The sequence below is a fragment of the Balearica regulorum genome, chromosome 2 (assembly GCF_011004875.1).
Source record: "Balearica regulorum gibbericeps isolate bBalReg1 chromosome 2, bBalReg1.pri, whole genome shotgun sequence".
Lineage (NCBI taxonomy): Eukaryota > Metazoa > Chordata > Aves > Gruiformes > Gruidae > Balearica > Balearica regulorum.
Window position 1 is genome coordinate 6,775,578 of NC_046185.1, and position 12,952 is coordinate 6,788,529.

At 42.9% G+C, this 12,952-nt stretch overlaps 1 long non-coding RNA gene across 1 annotated transcript in view; it reads left to right on the forward strand.

Annotated features, from left to right (window-relative positions):
- Positions 1-12,952, forward strand: part of LOC142600295 (uncharacterized) — a 389,286-nt gene that overhangs the window by 63,616 nt on the left and 312,718 nt on the right. The gene's annotated exons all lie outside the window — the stretch shown is intronic.

The following is a 12,952-nucleotide window of genomic DNA, read 5'->3' on the forward strand; positions in this document are numbered from 1 at the left end:
CAACGCTGAAGAAGCTGGCTCTGCCACCAGCAGCTGCATGGCCAGAGCTGTGTCAGGGTTAATTAGGTCCACAGAGAGGCAGGGCTCATTAGATGCCAGAAAGTCCTGATTGACACATTTATGCTGCTTCTGGTATCCCAGCATCGCTTTGCAAGTCTAGACTGAACTGTCTGGACATACTAGTTTCTTCGGAGTTAACTCACGGTCTCTAGTCCTGCACTCTCTCTGTAAACCTGTCTTGAATCCTTATTAGCTCAGCTCATTTTTTTAAATTCTCTTCTGGACTTCTAGTGTTTAAAGGACTAAAACCAGGAATCTGCTAATCATTACATTTTTTAATGTATTTTTCAGCTAATGAGACAAGATGTGTAAGTACGTGGACACATAGAAATTCACGCTCCTTCACTGAAGAAATAGTTAATAATTTTTCTTTTGGCATTAATCTATTATTCATGTCAATATGACATGGATGTAAGACTGTCATTACAAGATCATTACAAGGAATTTCTTTATCTGAGACTATGCTAGGAGGGATGGTAATTGTTATTGCTAATAAAAGTAACTGCTATTACTTGGATTTTAAAATATAATTACATGGCAGGAATACTTTGCTGCCATTCACTTACACCACCCATGTAATAACCATATAACTAAATTAGAAATGGATGAGGTGGATAGTGGAGATTAAATCCAAATTTACCCTTTCTGATGATATGCAGAAAGTTCTCGCAGGACCGACTGACTAAGGAGCACAGAGTTAGTGGGGAGACACTTCTTTCCATCTCACAGTAGACAGAGCTGATCAGACGATGACCAAGGCAGCTGCTCACACCGGGCTGGCTCCTGCTGCCAGTAGTAAAGCTGAAGGGTCCTCTGTCCGCTGCCAGGGTTATGCTGCTGACCCGACAGGTACAGCTGTACCTACGTATCCATACAGCTGTTCACGTGTACGTGCATATTGCCTCCATAATGCCTTCCCTGCTCTCCCGAACCTCCCTGGTGCCAACTGCTCCATGATGTTAGGAAGCTGTGAGGGTCACTTGCATTGATAGAGCTCAGCAAAATAACAGACACACTTCTCCCACTCAAATAGTTAAGAAAAGTGCATGATTTTTCTGTACGATATAAAGTTTATCTGAGAAATGTGGTAAATAATAATGTGATTTGTTCTCTGACTAAATCTGAATATAGAGTATATAAATACCAGACATGGAAAGAACATTCTCCACCTGCAGTAGTTAGGGTGTAATAAATATTTTATTTTCCACAAGCTATTATGAGTGTAGCATTTTTAGCTGATGGAACTGAAATATAAAGTGAGGACCAGATTCAATCAACAATATGTCAGGCTTCTGTAACGTGCCAGTGCTATTAAATATATTTTTATATGTGTATAAAAATTAATTTTATGTAGCTCTGCCATACACCATTTCTTTACCTTTTCTCAGTTTCTCCACTCTGGATGATTATATAGATATGTCTGTCTGTGTGTGCGTCTGTGAGTGTGTTAGATAGTTCCGTTGAGAGAGAGAAAAAGGTAATTGAATGAGCTTGACGAGCTTTCCTTGATGAGCTAAGAGTGAGGGATTTCGAGAACCTGTGTAATCCTGAAGACAAGAGGGGAATGCATCTCATTCTTTACAGCGTGGCTGTGGTGTATCACCGATGGTTTTCACCTGGGATTACACTTAGAGCCTTTGTTAATGATCTGGAAGTTGGAGCACGTTAATTCACCTTACAGATGACACTACCGTGGGAAGCGTTGCAAAATACAGTGTAAGGAGAGAGAAACAACAGAAGGGGCCTAAAAAGGAGATTAGAAGGAGAGGCAGGAAATGAGATTCAAGCAGGGAAAATACATTTGTGGGAAAGAAACAACTCAGGACTCAGCTGAAGCTGGGGAGTAATCTAAAGTCTGATTAAAAGCCTCTTGACATTAGTGGAAAAGATGCATGCTGATTTTAATGGGCCTTGAAACTGATGTCTTTTAAAGCACTTTGAGTTCCTGCAATGAAGGAGGCAATATACAGCAGGTCTGATCCTGTGGGGGAAAATTTGCAGTGTATGTCCATAGCAGGAAGAGCCAGGGAAGCATTTACAGAGTTATTTCGGACTACTGAAAGTAATAACAGCATTTTCACTGCCTCTTCTCTCTCTTCTAACCTAGCCCCCATGCTCCTTGCAGCTATGGAGGTGAATAGGGCACAGGGGGGCAAATTGATTAGCACAAGATACTTCAGTTATGTACGTGGAATCCCAAAAGCTCTATTTGTCACTCTGCGTATGTTTGAAAACTACGTCCTTCCACCCCAAAAAAATGTTCTTTAATGGGGTTGGAATTCTGTAATAGAGAACAGCACTTCAGTGGTGTGTAGTATGGGTTATATATAATAACCGCTTTGAGGATGTCTTGCAACAAACTTTGTAGATGTACTTAATAGTTTATGCTATGCATGAAATATTAAGAGTCCTTTTTCTTCACAAAATCTTAATACAAAGGATTCCCCCACGTGATTTATTAAATGGACATGACAGGATGAAGTCATGCATTTGAAGTAGCAACTATTCATCCATGCCTTGAACGCTTGATATTTTTTTTTTTTTTGAATGAAGCATATGCACAAAGTAGGAAAACCATCTTCAGTATTAACATAACCTCTAGCTCACCTGGTTGCCTATGAAAAATTAAGATATTTTCTAATTAAAGCTCATTTATTAATTTTAATTGTGCTACCTGCTGAGACATTAATGGAGCAATCTAAAAATGCTCTTTCAGAAGCTAACATGACCACTGTAACTACATATACTCACATCAGTGTTAGGTACAGTCAGCATCTCTCTACAGAATGTTTTTGTACACTTAGTGCACAGAAACCAGTTTTGAAGTACGTATATTATCATATTTCTCAAAAATTTATTTTATCTGTACTATTTTGGATGTTTTTATTTATTTCTGTGTTAGCTTCTCTTTTATATTCATTTTTTCTTCCATTTTCACCTTTCTTCATGTATTTTTCCTTTTTGGTCCCTAAAAGAAAAAAATAAAAAAGACTAAAAAAAAAAAATAAATGGATGAAAGAGAAAGTAAAATATCCAATTTATTTGAGAAATGAGCATTACAAAACTCAATGCAAAACAAAGGAAAAAATATTATGTGTTCCCTTTTTGCTAAAAAGTGCATGAAGAAGGAAGCAACAACAACTTTCAAGTTTTAATTAACAAGAAATATCTTAATAAACATATACACTTACGTAAGTTTTAAAACTTTGTTAATTGGAAAAGTAGAGGTGTACACCAATGTTGCACCTCACTGAATCCAAACAATTATAAAAGACTGTGAAAGGATATGTGATAATGAGAAGGTCTACTATTTGCAACTGTGCTGAAACGTCTGCCTAGATCCTCTCTGAGGCATACAAACACCACGTTTCTAGTGAATTGGTCACAGAATTTCCTCCAAAATCTGCCTCCCCCGAATATTGAAGGCTTGACTTTGGTTTGTACTTAGCATCATTCTACAAATGCAAACAGTTCCTTATTTCTGTCTTACATCAAGGCCGTTTCACGAAGCACCAGCACAGGTAAGATGCTCAGGCTTTCCTGAATAGCCCCTCCACGCAGCAGGGTGCCTGGGTGGGTGGTGACTACAATGGAAACCTCTCACTCTCACCAAGAAGACAGGCAAGCAGTTCCAAGGGTTAAATTCTGATCTATGTCAGATTTTCTAATTCAACTATATTCATTGTTGTCTTCTAGCAGAGGGTTTGTTTCTGCTGACAATCTTTTTGCTGGCCTCAGTCACAGTCAGCTGGCTCAGAGGAACATCTAAAGGCAACGACGTGTTGGACCAACCCACTGATGGTCGCTTGCTGAGGCAGAGTCGCACAGGTGACAGCCCTGTACCACCATGAGCCAAATAACCGCACACCCCATGCGTGATAGGCAGAATAACCACCTCTCCTTGCTTGCCATGCATGCCAGCTGGCGGGGAAAGATCAATGCTTGCACAGGAGTGATATGCTACTGGAAAGGAAACCAGTAATTCTGAGAGCAGTATGCTCTCAGACCAAGGAATGCATATTCTCAGCTTTATCAAATGTTTATTACAAAATGTAATCCTCGTATTCAGGACATTAAAATATATGCTTGCCTTGGAATAAATGTAAATAGCAGCATGAGTTGAGTGTAAATATGTACATGAAAGTTCAAAACAAGAGTAAAACAGTGTTGTAATGTGTTTTTTATACAAACTCACTCTGTGGTATTTTCTACCTGGGGATTTAAAAGTCCTTTAGCAAATATTAATGAAATAGACCAAAGTCATCATCAGTTGTGATTTGTTATTCATAAGAAATTAATTATTTCTGGTTAAAATCACATTGTGATTGAGTTGCTGAAATAGTTAGAAACATCTACTAAAAGCCCTATCAGTCTTTACACAAATATTTGCATATTTTTATTTAAACAGAGAGATTGCAGTAGAGCAAACTAAACCAGGAGACTCATGTTTGCCAAGTGTGCTTCTTTAACACCGTTTATGGAGTATTACAAGTAAAAAAACCCACAAAAAGTAGTTCTTGCATTTCCCAAGCTATTTTTATACCCCTTTGAATCCTCTTCCTGATGCAATTTGGAACCAATGTTTTATATTATATCGGTTCCTGCTTCCCGATCTCACTTTTTCCAACCTCCCCGTCCAAGCCTCACTTTGAACATGGGCTGGATTTAATGTCCTGTACCTTTAACCATCTTAAAATACAGAAATCTAGAGTAATGATCCTCAATGTGTTGTGCAGAATCAACTAACCGTCTTTGCATCCTACCATGGGGATTTAAGAGGATCATGATGCTGGGTTATGTGATAAAAGCCCATATGTACACCCACAAAGGAACACAGAGTGACAAGAGCAGGAGGGGACCCCCAATAATACCCTGTCCTGACTGCTCCCAGGCCCATCTCTGGAGCCATCAGCCCATCAAAGGCCCATCTGCACCAGCCCAGAGGAGCAGAGGAGCACAGAGATGTGGTGGGAACACAATTTAGGGACTCAGAGGAACGGACACCCTGTCTGGACCCCTCTCAGGGTTGTCCCAGGAGAGCCTCAGCCCCGCTGTCCAGGAGGGACACCCATCACGATGAGTCAATGCTGCAGCACCTTTGGGACAGCGGGGATTACTGTCTGGGGGTATGGGGTACATTATGGGATGCAGGGGAAAAGCACTTCAGGATTGAACAGGATTATGGGCAAAGTTGGGGAAAGGGAGGGATCTAGGTAGTTTGAGGAGGAACAACTGTGTGAAAATGGGGATAAAGGGAGTAAAAAGCATTGGTCATGCGTAAATAGCTGTTTCTCAGTACACTTAGTAAATTCCTAACAATTTTCCTGGGTGAGGGGCTCTCTAGTCTTCAAGCAATGTGTACATGGGGGTGTGTGTGCTAGCAGCTGGGCTAGAGGTTCCCTGGCTGCAGAGACACGAGTGAGTGATACCAAGCAGAAGCCACTGGGGTGGGAGCAGGAAAGAGACGCCCTTGTGCACCACTTGGAGCACGTGTGAGTGTGCAAGGGGGCGAGTGTCAGCAAAGATCAAGCTGGAGTAGCCAGAGAGTAGGTGATGTGGTCTGAGAGCCAGAGGTCTCTACGGGTGAAACCACAGTGGGGTTGGCTATAGGGGTCCAGGGGAATCTTGGCCTGGCGGGGGGGGGATGTGTGTGTGCACGTTCATTTTCTGGTGTAAACTGGAGCAGAGCTGTGGTACTGGGGGTTGTATGCCCAGGTGTCAGCAACTGGGGATGCTAAGATCCAGGGGCCGCTGCTGGACTGTGTCTGCGCCACACTGCTGGAGAGAGCCACTCTGCACAGATGTGTGCCTGTGTATTTCCAAGAACGGACTTCCATTCTGCTCAGCCACAGAGGAAAGCAGGATGAGGCCTTTGGTGCTGTGTGTGTGACTGCTCTCTGCGTCTGTCTGTGATCCGTGTGTCCAGCCATGTACATATGTATATATGTGGTGTATAGGCGTGTTCTGTGTACATGTTCCTACTGGGAATGCGTTTTCAGCATTGCTGCCAGTTAGACCTGGGGAGCTTGGAGCTGCAGCAGGTTCCCTTTTGTCAGGCTGTTAGATCTGGTGCTATCCCCTTAACACATGTGGTGTCCCAAAAACTAACGAACTCTCAGAGCTGAGACCCATAGCTTTAGGCCTTCCTCCCAACCACTTAAGGACTGCTGCTATTCTGTCTTAACTGTGCACGCCAGGATGGGCTGAATCTGGAAGTACCTAACCCTCCTTCATCCTTTTCAGGAGTCTACAGTGACTGCTTTACCCTGGATAGATGGGGAGTATCTTATAATTGTTCTGCTGCTTTTACCATGCATTGGAGGGATTGCTTGCACAAGTAGAAGACCAGAAATCAACAATTCCAATGTGTTTCAGCTCACATTTCAGCACAGATAAGGAGCTCAAAAAGTCTGACCTTAAAGGTTCCCATAAAGTGTGGGGAGAACATATCTTGTTTATTTTTCATCATGCCTTGGAATCTTTTTCTTACTAATAAACAATCAATATAATACATAAGCACTGTGTGACCACTGACTCATCTGACCTGACCTTTCTCCAGCCTTTCTAAATTATTATTTTGCTACTTAACTGAACCCTTTTAAGGACTGGTGTGGGTTTTTTTCTTATTTCCTTTCCCTTCTCATTTTTTTTCCTTTTTTTTTTCCTTGCTTCACTGGCATGCCAGGTTTACTAATTTGATTGTGATGTGGTTACTAAGGGAATGACAGTTGCTACAGTACCAATATTATGTTTTTGAGAAACTTGTTCATTACTTATAGCCGGTTCAATTTCTATCTTAAGAAACTTCTTATGAGTGAATTTAATATTCAGACTTTTGATTTTCTTTTTTTCAGTTCATTAATGTGAACAGTAATTTCATCCATTTCAACACTGAACTGCAATCATACACTGTCTGGGTAAAATACTCTACTGATAAATCCAATAAAGTAATTTTCCTTAGACTAGGTTTTGCACTTACATTATACATATTACCATAACCTAAGATGCACCTGCTGAGTTAGAATCTAGAAATCCATGTAGAGGTTTATTTTTAAATTTTTCCAGACAACCTATGGGTTTGTGTCGTGGTTTAGGCCCAGCCGGCAGCTGAGCGCCACGCGGCCGCTCACTCACTCCTTCCCCAGAATGGTGGGGAGGAGAAGTTAACAAAAGGCTCGGGTCGAGATAAGGACAGGGAGAGCTAATTATCATCACGAGCAAAACAAACTGAACTTAGAAAGAGGGATTCATCTAATTTATTACTAAACAGAACAGAGCAAAAAAAAAACAAAAACCAAGTAACATCAAGCCTTAAAACACCTCCCCCACCCCTCCCCCCTTCCCGGGCTCAACTTCACTCCCGGCTTCAACCTCCTCTCCCCCTCAGTGGCGGGGGGGGGGAATGGGGGGAGGGGGATGGGGGTTGCGGTCAGTGCAGCGCACGTTGTTTCTGCCGCTTCGTTGTCCTCGGGGGGAGGACTCCTCTCATCCTTCCCCTGCTCCAAAATGGAGTCTCTCCCACGGGCTACAGTCCTTCCCGAACTGCTCCGGCGTGGTCTCTTCCATGGGGTGCAGACCTTTAGGAGAAAACTGTTCCAGCGTGGGTCTCTCACGGGGTCACAAGTCCTGCCACCAAAACCTGCCCTGGCGTGGGCTCCCCTCTTCACGGGTCTACCGGTCCGGCCAGGGACTTGCTTCAGCCCAGGCTTCCCACAGGCCACAGCCTCCCTCGGGTACCTCCACCTGCTCCAGCGTAGGGTCCTCCACGGGCTGCAGGTGGAATCTCTACACCCCCTCATCGGTCCTCCATGGGCTGCAGGGGAACAGCCTGCTTCACCATGGTTTTCACCACGGGCTGCAGGGGGATCTCTGCTCCGGTGTCTGGAGCGCCTCCTCCTCCCCCCTCCTCCTGCACTGACCTTGATGTTACATCTCCGCACTTCCCCCTCCGGATGTAAAAAAACTTCCCACCTTCTTAAATATGTTATCACAGAGGCGCTGATTGGCTTGGCCTTGGCCAGGGGCGGGCCCATCTTGGGGCTGGCTGGCATTGGCTCTGTCAGACACTGTGGAAGCTTCTAGAAGCTCCTCACAGGAGCCACCCCTATAGCCCATGCCCCCACCCACTACCAAAACCTTGCCACACAAACCCAACACAGTTTGACACTCAAGCCACTATCCCATACAAAGGCATCTCATTACTTGGGATTTAGGAACTCTTCAAAAGCTCACTTAATTGTTGTTAGGGCTTTGAGTCTTCCCACTCTTGCTTCGTGTCCTATCAAATCTGTGGGAATGTTTATGTTATCATCAGCTACTGTAAGTTATGTGGACTGAATATCACAAATTAATATATACAGAAAAATAAAAATTGGTATTTCATTTACAATACTCAAATGACGGATGAGGGATTGTTCCCTAGCTCTACTACAAAACAACCCTGGTGAGCCCCTTTAGTAGTCAAGACTGATAAATGTATCAAATCAGAGCCAAAGATCTTCTGGACCACTGCATTGCCAGATTGCCCCTTTGATCTTGGCAGGCAACCTATTCCCCCATCTGTGAAACACGACTGAAAATGTTAATGCTCCACAGCTCTACTGTGAAGACAACTTTATGCATGACGGTGACACATTTAGAGAAGTTTTAGGTCCAGAAAGATGACAGATTAATATCTGATGCTTTGAGGAGATGGTAAATACACTTTTTACACTTTTTAGCACTTTGACACCAATAATATTGCAATATTCCAAAGTAACATCAGACTGTAAGAACAGCAGTACTGGATTAGACCCTCTTGGTACTGATCTCAGACAGTATGAGATATTTTGGGAAAAACTGAAAGAGAGCAGCATCCATCCACCCTTGAATGCCTTATCATCATCCAGCCATCTACAGCTTTGGGATTTTCTATGTTAGAAATGGTATCTATGTATTTTACTACTTTCAATGAGCTCCTCTCTGTAACATAGTGATGGGTTGACCTTGGCCGGCTGGCTGGCAGATGCCCACCCACCCACACTCTCCCTCCCCTTCCTCAACAGGAAAGGGGAGAAAAAAGGATGGAAAAGCTTGTGGGTGAAGATAAGCACAGGGAGATCACTCACCAATCACCATCATGGGCACAACGAACTCAACTTGGGGAAATTAATTTAATTTACTGCCAATTAAACAGAGCAGGAAAGTGAGAAATAAAAACGAAACTAAAACCACCTTTCTCCACCCCTACCTTCTTCCCAGGCTCCACTTCACTCGCAACTCTTCCACCTCCTCCCCACTTGCCCCAAGCGGTGCAGGGGGAGGGGAAATGGGGGTTGCAGTCAGTTCCTGATGCTTTGTCTCTGCTGCTCCTTCCTACTCTTCATGTTCCCCTGCTCCAGCGTGGGGTCCCTCCCAGGGATACAGTCCTTCATGCACTTCTCCAATGTAGGTCCTCCCTCTAGGCTGCAGTTCTTCAAAAACTGCTTTAGCGTGGGCCCTTTCCATGGGTCACAGTCCTTTCGGAACAGACTATTCCAGTGTGGGCTCCTCTCCATGGGCCACTGCTTTGGCCAGCAAAACTGCTTCTGCCAGGGCTCCTCTCTACAAGCCACAGTTCCTGCCAGAAGCCTGCTCCTGAGTGGACTCTCCATGGGCTGCAGCTTCCTTCAGGACTCTCCATGGGCTGCAGCTTCCTTCAGGGCACGTCCACCTGCTCTAGAGTGGGGTCCTCTAGGGGATGCAGTGTGGCTATCTGCTCCATCATGGTCCTCCATGCACTGCAGGGCAAAAACCTGCATCACCATGGTCTTCACCACAAGCTGCAGGGGAATCTTTGCTCCTGTACCTGAAGGACCTCCTCCTCTCTTTCTTCACTGACCTTGATGTCTGCAGGGCTGTTTCTCTTAACATTTTTTCACTCCTCTCTCACGTTGCTGTGCAGCAATTTTCACCCCTTAAATAAGTTTACATAGAGACGCTACTAACGTCACTGATTGGCTCGAATTTGGTCAGCAGCAGGTACATCTTGGAGTTGGCTGGAGCTGGCTGTCTGACATGGGGGTAGCTTCTGGTGTCTTCTGACAGAAGCCACCCCTGCAGCCCCTCTACTACCAAAACTTTGCCTCGTAAATCCAATACAACAGTTAACAAGCTGGGGTTTTTATTTTCTGTACTATTAAGCAAGGACTGGGCTTTTGTATTTTATTTTTCAAACTTTCCATTTTTTGGTGAGCCAGGCTTGGGAAAATACAAGATAATCCTAGTCACTAACTGTCAAATAATCCTGGGTATTTGTGGAGACCCTTTCATGTCAGAAAACCCAGGTTTTCAGAGCCTCCTTGTGAAAGCAAAGTGTAAGAACTGCACCTTTGAGGAGCTATTTGAAGTTCACAGGGCTTGGTTCATAGGGTTGGAAAGAAGTTTGGTTTGTAGGGATTGGAACTGAATCAGCTTATATCAGAGCACAGGGAATGAATCTTCAGACGGATTCCTTACATCAAGGCTCTCCTTATCTCAGTAGTCCGGAGGCTTTATCTGTGCCCAGCAAAGCACTGAAACCCAAGAAGCCAAGAAGTTCAAGCTGCCTGCCACACAGAAATCACTTCTCTCTCCATCTGTCATTTAAACGTAGACATCATCTGGTCTGTGCTAGCTTTGAAAGAGCCATCATTATTTCTCCAGGTCGCTGAGCTGTGGCAGCTTTGGGATGGTCTGGAGACTGATCAGCACTTTTTTCTGAGCCATTCCAACCACTTTAGAGATAGCCTTAGAGACTGGAGTCATTATCTAAAGCAGGGAAGTGAACAGGAGATTTCTCATCATAAAATGAAAAAGTGGGAAGGCCCCTGCTTCTGGCCAGAAACAGAAGCTTCTTACTTTGAGAGAGAAAGGGGTTTGATGGAAAAAAAAAAAAAAAAAATGATTCAGCAAAGATGCTTTGGTTTAAGGCACTATCCTATAAAGAGGACATTTTTCTCAATATGTTTCCTTGTAATGCTTGAGGCAGCCCCAGGGAACAACAGGATCTCTGTTACCGTCTGGTTATTGTCAGAGCCGAGATACGTGCAGTTGTTATTTACTACTGTTTGTTATAACTTTCTCACACCTTCCCACATTTCTTACAAATAAGGACATTTTTCTTGGGATCCCTAAATTTCAGATTTTCCACTGAAAATGAGAATTTTGAGTCGTCGGCATGTTACTGAGAGGTAAAAACTGCATCAGGATGGGATTAGAGCAGATGGGGTAAGCACAGCTAACAGTTCGAAATAATTGAAGAGGAGAATGAGCCTGTGTTTCCTCCCCATCCTCCTTCATCCATCCCTTTTTCCCATGTTATTCTCTCTCATGCTGGCTTTGGTGCCTGCCTTGCTCCCTGATACAAGAGACAGGATAAAACACTAATTTGGCAGAATAAAGGAATGGTATATCAGTAGGTTATCAACATGTATCAGCTGTCTAATGGGTCCAACTCTCAATCTCTGCATCCGCTCCTGGAGCAGTGGCATTATGCGTTCAAAAGGAGGGGCAGACTCTTCCACTGGATATGTGAATAAATGGATGAGACATTCCTAAATCTAGTTACCAAGGTAAGGGCTAATTATGTTTTCTTCACTTGAACTGGTCATCTCATCTTTTGTCAAAGATCAAGTCATAGAGAAATGGACAATCTCAGCTGCGGAGTTGGCAACTCTGCTTCAGCACAGTGTTACATAATTGTTTCTGAAGGCATTTTAAAAAATGTATTTATCAATGCATGTTAAATGAATTAAAGACAGAAGCTTCCTTTCTGGGGAAAAGAAAAATGTTCAAGTATTATTTCTGTTAAGCAAAGTATATTTAAACAGAAAACAAAACTGAAAATTTCTAAGTGCCTGTCACTGCATCCTGCAAGGCAAAAATACAGGTAGAGCTCACTGTCAAGATATCAATGTCTTCTGCCGTCGTGCCAAGGGTACCTGAAACTCCTGCGTGGGGCTGGCGGACGTAGCAGGTCCCGTGGAGGGGTATGCTCCCTGCAGCGGCAAACAGAGGCCAGGAAGAGTGCCTTATCACACCAAAATGGCACTATTTGTGCTTAGGCATCTGGATCCCTAAGTTTCTGAAGTGTACGTACACTCTATTTTAGTAGCTATCATTCCTCAGATAGGAAATATTGACATGAAGATTTCAGGTATTAACAAACAGAAAACATTAAAATTAGTACAAATACTAATTTATTTTTTCTGATGTATTTAAGTCTACTGAGGGGGATGATAAATCTCTTTTTTTTAATTGCAACCTAATAATACTGCACAACTCTTTAGTATTATTATTACTATTACTACATTACACAATATTTTTAACTGCTGCCTCTCACAAAATTTTCCAGATATCCTACACAGATCATTTCCACTACAAAATCCCAGTGTACTAGAATAGTTGTGATACCTTGTCCCTTTCCATGATGTTTTGAGGAGTGGGTTGTCCTATTTTGCACGCCTTTAGAATTCATATAAAATGCAAGCAAAAATGTGATTTCTGTTAGTCCTTATAGCATGCCAACTATCTCTGGGATGAGTTAGCTGTTATACATAAACACACTGACAGAATCAAAAATTATTTGAAAACTACACAGAAAACTTTGAGGATAGATAGATTAACAGACAGACGGCAGAAATGGTTATGCAGTAAGACACAGGTATCTTATTCATTCACATCTATTAGAAACAATAATTCAGGAAGTTCAGCAAAGATTTTAAAACCCTCTTGAATGTGTAGTAGTGTTTAGCTAATGGCAGTATAAACTGCTAAACCTGAGTGAATTTCAGTACCAAAGGTGCATTTTTGTTTTAATTATTGCTATTTTTTCATTAAAAAAACACTTTCTATAAGCTGTATCTTTTTTCTTCTTTCCTCCCTCCATTGGAAA